Below are 9,560 nucleotides of genomic sequence, written 5' to 3' on the forward strand. Positions count from 1 at the left end.
TAACTATATTGTTAGATGAGATTAACTCAAAATTTGTCATAAATTTTGGCATCTATTCTCATGAGAAATGTTGGTCTGTAGTTCCTTCCCTTATAATATCTTTGCTTCCTTTACATATCAGAGTAATTTGGGCCTCATAAAATGATGTGGGAAATAATCTTTCTTCTTCCATATTCTGAAAGACTTTGTGTGAATTAATATTTTTTTTTTCCTTAAATATTTTGTAGAATTCACCAGCGAATTCTTCTGGGCTTGGCATGTTCTTTTATGATTATAGGGCTATTCAGGTTATCTAGTTCTTCTGAAATGAGTTTTGGTAGTTCTGGTCATTTAAAAATTTGGTCATTGGTTCTAAATTTTTTAATTTGTTGTTATAAGTTTGTTTTTAATATTCCCTACTATATTTTTAATATTCATATAAATTGTAGAGATGTCATTCTTGATCTTGGTAAGTTTTGTTCTCTTTTTTTCATGATTAATCTTCCTAGATGTTCATCAACATTATTGGTCTTCTAAAATAAATAGGCTCTTTGGTTTCAGTTATTTTCTACTTTTATTGATTTCCAGTGTGATGCTCGTTATTTACTCATTAATTCATTGAACAACATTGGCAAACTCCAGGTAAACAGCTTATTAAATTTGAAATCTGGCAAATAAAGGGATTACTTGAGCATTTATCTATCCTCCCTTTCCATATGAACTCCCTACATGATGAGGGAAGTATTCTCTTCATAGAACTTTTGGCTAGTAAATGAAGGAGGAAGACGGAATACCATCATCTGCCACTTCTAATGAAATCATGGATCTAGGCAATGAAACTCCATGACTACTAAATCCACAAAAGGGAGACAATCATAAAACAACCTATGAATCATATTTTCCCCCCAAAATCAAACCTTAATCTGATTAAACCATTGTTTTAATGACCAAAATACAGGAAATACAGCATACACAAGCACGCACATGTTAATGACCATTATTCCATGGGGCAAACGATCCCATCTTTTAAACTAAGAGATAAGGAGAGCAAATCAATAGATTAAAGCATGCGTTAGAGGCCTAGCAACTGATCCAAGCATGTGCCTTATTTAAATTCTAAATTAAATTATATAAAATGTAGTTAACTCCTTTATGGATCCAAGTAAAGGAATTTGAGCACTGCCTTGATTTTTAATTAAAGTCATTATTGTTTATGTTTAGGTAGAATAGGGAAAGGAGAAAACAGGTAACTGTACAGATAAAACAAAATTTCCCATAAGTTGGCAATAGCTTGGCTGGATGATACATACAATGAGATCACTGATTTATTCTTTCAATCTTTTGACATTTGAGATATTCCATAATAAACAGTTAAATATGTGCAATATGAATAAATTTTTATCTGAAAAACTTTCTGCTTTATGTATTAATATCCCAAGGATATAATTATTCTAATCATGAGTTTCTTAGAAGTTATATAATACGATCCCTCTTAGTACAAATGAGAATATAGTCTCAAAGTCTAGATAACTTGCTTAGATTGTATATATACCTTTTGAAAAGTTTAAAGAAGAATCCAGTTCTTCCAGCTCCTAGGACATTGCAAATCTTATTCCCTAAGTTACATATTATTCAATTATGCTGCAGAAAAAGCAAGTATCTAGATAGAGAGATCTTTTATAAAAGCTTATAAGCATGCTACTATGTAACCAGTTTCCACTTTAATTATGCTAAATATAGTGTGAACTAAATACGGATTCTTCTAGTGGCTAGAGCAACAAGAAAAGAAGGGAGTACAAAAATCTGGAGTAGGAACAGTGGGAGCTATTCTTCCATTTCAATCAAGACAGTATGCATTACGAATAGCAGGTGGTCATCTTGAGACAACAAGCTGATTAGGACTTATTATTTTCACACAAACATTCAGTACTGGAGAAGTACATGTGTCAATTAAATATAGAAATAAGAATGCTACCTTAAATTCATATAAACTTAAGTGTTTATTTAATGCTTTCTTATAAATCATTTAAATCTTTACAATAGCCTTTTATGCCAACATTATTATCCTACTCCAAGGTTTCTAAGAAAATGAAGATTCAGATATGTTAAAGGACTTTCCAAGGTCAAATAGGAAATTTTCTACAGCCAGAGTTGGAATTTAAAACTTTTAGTCCACAGATATTTATATCCAGCAATTCTATGCTCAACTCCAGATTTTATTTTATGATTATTCCCATGACTCATTCTATGATATCAGCAGAACAGCAGTGGAACCATATTATTAATTTCTATGTACTCCAACTTTTACTGAAAGGTGTTTAAGATGACTGGCTCTCTATTTTTGAATTTCATTACCTAATACTTTTATGCCATTATAAATTCCAAGAGCAGTGTTACAGTTATGACAATAATTTTATAAACTGTTGATGACTAAGCCTACCACCTCATGATTTCCTTCAATCAAATCAGGGAACAGGCAAGTTAAGGAGTACATTATGGAGTTGCGAACACTCAGCTTACATGTATTTGTCAGAACTATAACAGTGGAAGTACATAAAAACCTGACACTTACTCCATGAAAGGCTATGGTGTGCATTCAATGAATTGCCTTTTATACACAGTTAGACGTTTTACTGATTAGCAGAATTAGCAGACAGGGATGTAAAATCAGTTACTGTAACAGTGACATGGAAGATATTAAAAAAGCCCTAGTCTGGCTTCTAATTATTAAATTTCTGATAATCTGAAAGGGGTAATAATTTGGACAGTATTAATGGCAGATTAGGTTTTGCAGAAGAAAAAAAGATTAGTGAATTTTAAGGCATAGCATTAGAAACCATCAAAAATGAAACATAGAAAGAAACAATATAAAATGAAGATTCAATCAGTGAGCTTTGGGACAATTTCAGAAATCCTAATATTTGAGTAAATGTAGTCCTCAAATGAAAGGACACAGAGGGAGACAGAAAATATTCCAACTTAAAAACAAACAAACAAAAAAAAAACAAACATGAATCCACAGATTTAAGAAGCTCAGCAAACTTCAAGCATGAATTATATGAAGAAACTAATCCAAAGCACATCATATTTAAAGTGCTCAAAACAAGTGGTGAAGGGGAAAACTTGGACACAGTGAGAGGAAGAAAGGTATGTTATGGACAGATGAACAAAGATAAAATTTAAAGTAGATATCATGTTGGAAAAAAATGCAGGGGAGAAAACAGTGGAGCAACATCTTCAGAGTTCTGAAACAAATAGTCTCCCTAGCAGTCAATACCCAGCATAAATATGGTTTACAAGCAATGGCAAAATAAAGAGCTTTTTAGACATATAAAATTTAAATGAACTTATCACCAGCAGGCAAATGCCCATGACAAAAACTGTTAAAATAAATACTTTAGGAGGAAGGGAAAATAAACAAGCAGAAGAAAATATGAATCTAAACAAAGGAATGAAGTGTAGCAGAAATCCTAAATACATGGATATATCATATGATATTTGTGCTAGTTTGAATCCATTATGTACATAAAAGCCATGTTCTTTTAATCCAATCTTGTGGGGACAGACCTACTGTGGGTGGGATCTTTAGATTATGCTGTTTCTATGGAGATGTGACCCACCCAACTGTGGATGGGACCTTTTGATTAGATTATTTCCATGGAGACCTGATCCCATCCATTCAAGGTGGTTCTTATTTAGTTTACTGGTGTCCTTAAGAGAGCCTAGAAAGACCCAGATGCTTGGAGAAGCTGAGCAAGAGTTTGGAGAGAAGCTAAGATATGTAATCCAGTGTTTGTCCCCAGGAAAAGCTAAGAGAGAAGCTAAGAGAGACAGAAGCCCAGAGACATTTTGGAAACCAGAACCCAGGAGAAGATTGACTAGCCGATGTCGCCATGTGCCTTCCCATGTGACAGAGGAACCCTGGATGCCTTTGGCTTTTCCTCTGAGAAGTATCTACCTCTTGATGCCTTAGTTGGGGCATTTTCATGGCCTGAGAACTTTGAATTTGTGAACTAATAAACCCCCACTGTAAAAGCCAATCCATTTGTGGTATTTTGGATTCCAGCAGTTTTAGCAAACTAGAACAATATTTTTCTTATTATTTGAATGTCCTTAAAGATAATTGACCAAACAAAAATCATAACAAGGCATTGTGAGTTTTATAACATACGTAAAAGTAAAATATATGAAAACCACAACACAAAGGCCAGTAGGGGAAAATGGAAGTATGCTACTAAAAGCTTCCTATATTATGTATAAAGTGGTATAATATCACTTGAAATTAGATTGTGAAAGTGCAATTTATATAGTGAGTCCTAAAGCAATCATTAAAATAAAAAAAAAATCAAAGTGTTATAGTTAATAAGCAAATATAGGCGATAACATGAAATCATAAAATATTCAACAGAGAACAGATGAGATAATTTGAAAATAAATAGCAAGATGTACAATTTAAAACTAAATGTATCCACAATCCCAAGAAATACGAATTCTCTAAAGACTCCAATGAACAAGCAGATACTGTCAACTTGGGAAAAAAATCATGATCCCATTAAATGATATTTATCATAAACACACTTTAAATATAAATACATCAATAGGTTAAAAGTAAACAATGGGGACAGATACACCCTGCTGATATTTGCTATCATTCATTTTAGTGTTTTATCATCCCCTATCTTAGTTAGATAAATGGTAGTAACCTATTCATATGTTTCTCCATGTTCTTTGTCATGTAATAAGCTAAACTAGAAATCAATCCATAAAGGTTTATTCCATTGTGTGGAGATACCATAGGCACACTCAGCCCATTCCATATTGAAGGCTATGTGGGTTGTTTTCAGTCTTAGATATTAGAAGTAGTGCTGAACTGAATAGCCTTCTCATCCTCCCTGTACATCCTCAGTCTGTCATATACTTTGAAATTGTCATGTCAAAGTATGTCATTTTTCCTCCCATACATGCTGTACCATTTTGATTCCCACCAGCAATGTATGAACATCCCTGATTCCCTAAAATGAAGACAAGAGTGTATATTGTGAAATTTGGGGTTATTTTCCAATCTGATAGGTAAGATATGTTAAAACATATAGTGTTAATTTGCCTTTCTCTAAGAGAAGGTTGAAGATTTGTGCTATCTTTTGGCCATTTGGATTTCTTCCCTATAAATTAAAATCCTTATTTCTATTCAGTTTTTGGTACTTTTAATTTTTTAGTTTTAGTGCCTCTTTTTCTTTTGAGTATATTAAAACATTAGTTTTAATGAAAGTTATAAACATTTTCCACTATTAGTCATTTGACTTTTGACTTTCTTCAGAGTATTTTTGTTTTTAGTTTGTGTGTGTCTGGGAGTGGGGGGCATATACAAATCTTTTTGCTTTTTAGTGTGTGGTTTTTTGTTTTTGTTTTTTTTTTATTTGTAGTCATTAAAACACTTTGGCAAATGAATTTTGAATTGCATAGTTAAATTTTGAAGAACTTTATACTCAACTTTTTTGGCTGATGATATTTTTATTCATTCCATGTTAATTTTATAAATCAATTTAAATAGGATGGACATCTTTATGATGTGGGTACTTCTATCCCAGAACATCAAATGTCTTTCCATTTGTTTAATTGTAATTTCAAGTCTTGCAGATATGATTTAGAGTTTTCCTCAAATCAATTTTGGACAGTCTTTGCAATGGTTTCATGTTTATTTAATTTTGACATTGTTACCATAAATAGATTCTTCTCTTTTATTATTTTTTCTAACTAGCCTTTGTTATCTTATATATGATGCTACTGACTTTCACATGTTAATTTCATAACCTGATATTTTGCTAGATTCTTTCACTATTTTTATTAGTTTTTTTCATTGATTCTTCTAGAGTTTTCAGATATAAGATCATATTTTCTTGCTTTACGTCCTGATTTCCAATTTGTTTGCCTTTTTTGCTTTCTCTTATCTAAATACTGTTTCCTGTCATCTAATTCTGTTACATAATTAGTTAATTCATCTGACATAATGCTAAAAAGTGGTTGAAATCTTAGTATGCATCTTTGTTTTGTTCCAGATTTTAATGAAAATCTCTGTTGTTTTCCAATTAAGTAAGATACTGGCTCTCAAACCAATATAAATATAATGTGCGTGTATGTATATATATATACATACACATACATATATATACACATATATATGTATATATATGATAAAGTGATGTCTACACATTTTTATGGTTGAGTGTTTAAAGATAAACTGAGTATTAGCTTTTGTGAAGTGCCTTTTTTGCCTCTATGAAAGTGATTACCTGAAGTTTTCCCTTCGCTCTATTAATATGTAGAATTTATCAACATGATTCCTAATTTTGAGCAACTTTTACATTCTGAAATAAACCCCACTTGGTGTCATTGAATGTTGTAAAATTGTCGTAAAGTGACCTGAGTGATGATCGTAAATACAAAGTGCATTCAGCATAACCATATCTCAGTGCAATTCTTTTTCTTGTTTAATCGCAAGCTGTCAATACAACCAATACATCAGGGCCAAGGGCACACAAGATACGTAAAGGTGGAAGATACCAGAGCCGCTAAAATCCATCAGCCTGAGGGTCAGCACAAAGCAGGCGGGTACATTCAATCAAGCGCCCCGGAATCGGGTCCAGTGCGCTGGCGGTGGGAGGCGCTAGTTGTGGAGCTCGGAGAGGGCAGCGGCGAGCCTTGCAGCACCGCACGGGCATTGGAGCCGGGATTGTGGGCCACCGGGTGTCAGTCTGCCTTGACCTGAGGCTCACCGGAGTGGCATCTGCACCGGGTTTTTGCGCCTCAGAAGCCTGGTCGGGGATGTCCTTAACAAGGGAGTGACCCTTTGGCAAACATCAAGCCAGTCCATATCTCATCCTCACACAGATGTCGGCTTTGGTTATCACTGGTTACAAAAACATGTTTATTTCAATTTGTTCACATTCTCTTTGTGCTCAACATGTTTATCATATTTTTGCAATTCAAAATCATTAATATTTTAGTACACAGTACTTGGTCATTATGTACTATTTTTAATATGTCACTGTCTTCTCTGTTAATGGTTATTTAGGATTTTTTTCATCAATGTTCTTATATAAAATCAGCCTTCAATATTTTGCTACAATATTTTTACATATGGAAATTAATGCTATACATATTTAACTAAAATAATATGAAAAATTAAAAATTTGCTTATTTGATATGCTCTGGATAAATCAGAATAGCATAGAAATACCTAATTTTTGAAGTCATTATTAAAATGCTCCTTTGAAAATATCTTGGCCTGTTGTTTTTTTATGTGAGCTCTTTAGTTACTGTTTTACTACGCCTATAATTGATCATTTTTAAATTTCTAGACTAGAACCATTTTTGGTATTTTCTTGAAAAACTAACCATTTAATTAAGGTTTCCAAATGTTTTTACATAGAGTATATGAAACTGTCTGAGTATTTATTCACTTTCTCTGTTTAGATGATTATTTTTCCCACGTCATTTCTGGGTTTGTGTTTTCTTGCTTTTTTCTTGATTAGATTGGCTAATGGCTTGTCTGCTTTTTTTCTTTTTTTTAAGAACAAAGATTAAAATTTCACATGCAAATCAGATGAAAAACCTATGTTTGAATGCTGAACTCTTCTCTTAATTGGACTTCGACAAATTATTTAATCTCAGTGTCTTCATCTGTAAAATAATAATGCCCGTTGTGAGAATTTAAAGAAGTAAGAAAAGTAAAATATTTAGCCCAGGGATTGGTACATGGTCAACAATCTATATTGGCTATAATTATTAGTAGTAACTTTATTAAAAACAAGTAAAGCAAAGAAAAATAGTTTTAATTTCATGTTTTTTTAAGCATTTTGGTTTATTAACTGTACTAAGATATCTTAAAATTATCGTATTTAGAACAGCTGTATAGGTAATGGAAGTAAGGTAAAGCATCTCATGAAATTAGCATTGCTAAACTGAACATTATAATTCTGAGTACTCAGATCAAAAGGTTTTCCTTACAATAATTCTGTATTTAACTCTAGAGTGATAATTCTCATAAAAAGAGAGGACTAATTTTAAATTCCTTTGTTTCTTTGTTTTCCTTTTTGAGGCTTAATTGTGATTCTTCACCAATAAAAAAGAAATGAAGCTAAAAAACAAAGTAGACCAAAACTACAAATGCTGACAGTATAAATTACTGGGTTCTAATCTCCTTATTCTATTATTATGTGGCTAACGGTTAAAATATTATAAATGTCTATTTTGAATGAAATAGTGACCTTCAAAATATTTTGTAAAGGAATAGTAAAAAGAAGAAAATAAAATAGAATAGCAAACAGATTTAAAATATTAAGAAAGTGTAAGTAATTTTGATCCTGGTTCCACAGCATCATAGATATAAATAGATTTGCTATTTATGTATAATTGCATAGTGAAAATAATAAGCTACTTAGAATTATTAGGATTTCAGATGAAAATATAGAGAATAAGGAAATCTAAAATGATACTAACTTTTATTTCAATGGCTAATATAGCTTCATTTTTATTAAGATTGTATTACAATTCTTATTTTTGCAATATATGAAGATGAAATTAGCATGAAAAATGTTTTGTGTGTGTTGTGTGTTTGTGTGAGGGGGAAAGAGACAGAGAGAGAAATAGAAGAAGAGAAAGATTCTATATTTTGGAAACTTTAATATATCAATATATTGTCATTCTATTACATTTTAAAACAATCGCAAATTTTCTTTCAGTAGTTGGGTAACATATAACTGCTAGTTTATGCTCTTCATCCAACAATCATTTTAAGCAACTACCATGTGTGTGTAGAATATTAAGATCTGGATATATTAAAATAAAAATGATAATTTTTATGTATCAGCCAAACATATAAATCTATCATCACAACAAAACAAAAGAAGAACTGCAAAGTCAAATTGTGAGTACTTTGAGGCTATTGCTAATAGCTTACAGTCACATACTATATATATTTTAACCTCTATTTGATAACTTTTCATTCTAAAACTAATCCTTTACCCTTCCATTGTTAAAAAAGCAAATCAAAACAAAAAAAAACCCATAAAACTCCATAGTTTCCTTTTAAGGTGAAATACAATAAATGATAAGAAATAACAACAACCATGTCCTGAACATAGTCAACAGTTTAGATGCTACCCAGATGTGCTCATATTAATGAATTCCTACTGTGTTGAACTAACAGTGTTTTTATAACTTGCTCTCTGGTTTTGCGTCTTTTTAGCGATGAACTGTAGCATGCCTCTGAGGTCTGGGGCATGAGATCTGCTGGACAGCCTGGGGAGTATGGCCTTGTTTATGATTAGGAAAAGTGAACATGGCCAGATAGGAGGAAAGGGAGTACGCAGAGGATATAACTTTGACTTTCAGAATAAAACACTTTGTGTAATTTATTTTACCCGATTTCTCTTTCCCTTTTTCCCATTCCAATTATCTCTCTTATTCAACACCTATTACAGATCTCAGCCTCTGGCAAAAGTGGCCCCGGAGAATGAGTCCTCGGAGACAGGAGCCGGTGCTCATCCCTGAATTGCCAAAAGCCCCTCTAAATTGTGTGG

Source organism: Choloepus didactylus, chromosome 12 (genome assembly GCF_015220235.1).
Source record: "Choloepus didactylus isolate mChoDid1 chromosome 12, mChoDid1.pri, whole genome shotgun sequence".
NCBI classification, from domain to species: domain Eukaryota; kingdom Metazoa; phylum Chordata; class Mammalia; order Pilosa; family Megalonychidae; genus Choloepus; species Choloepus didactylus.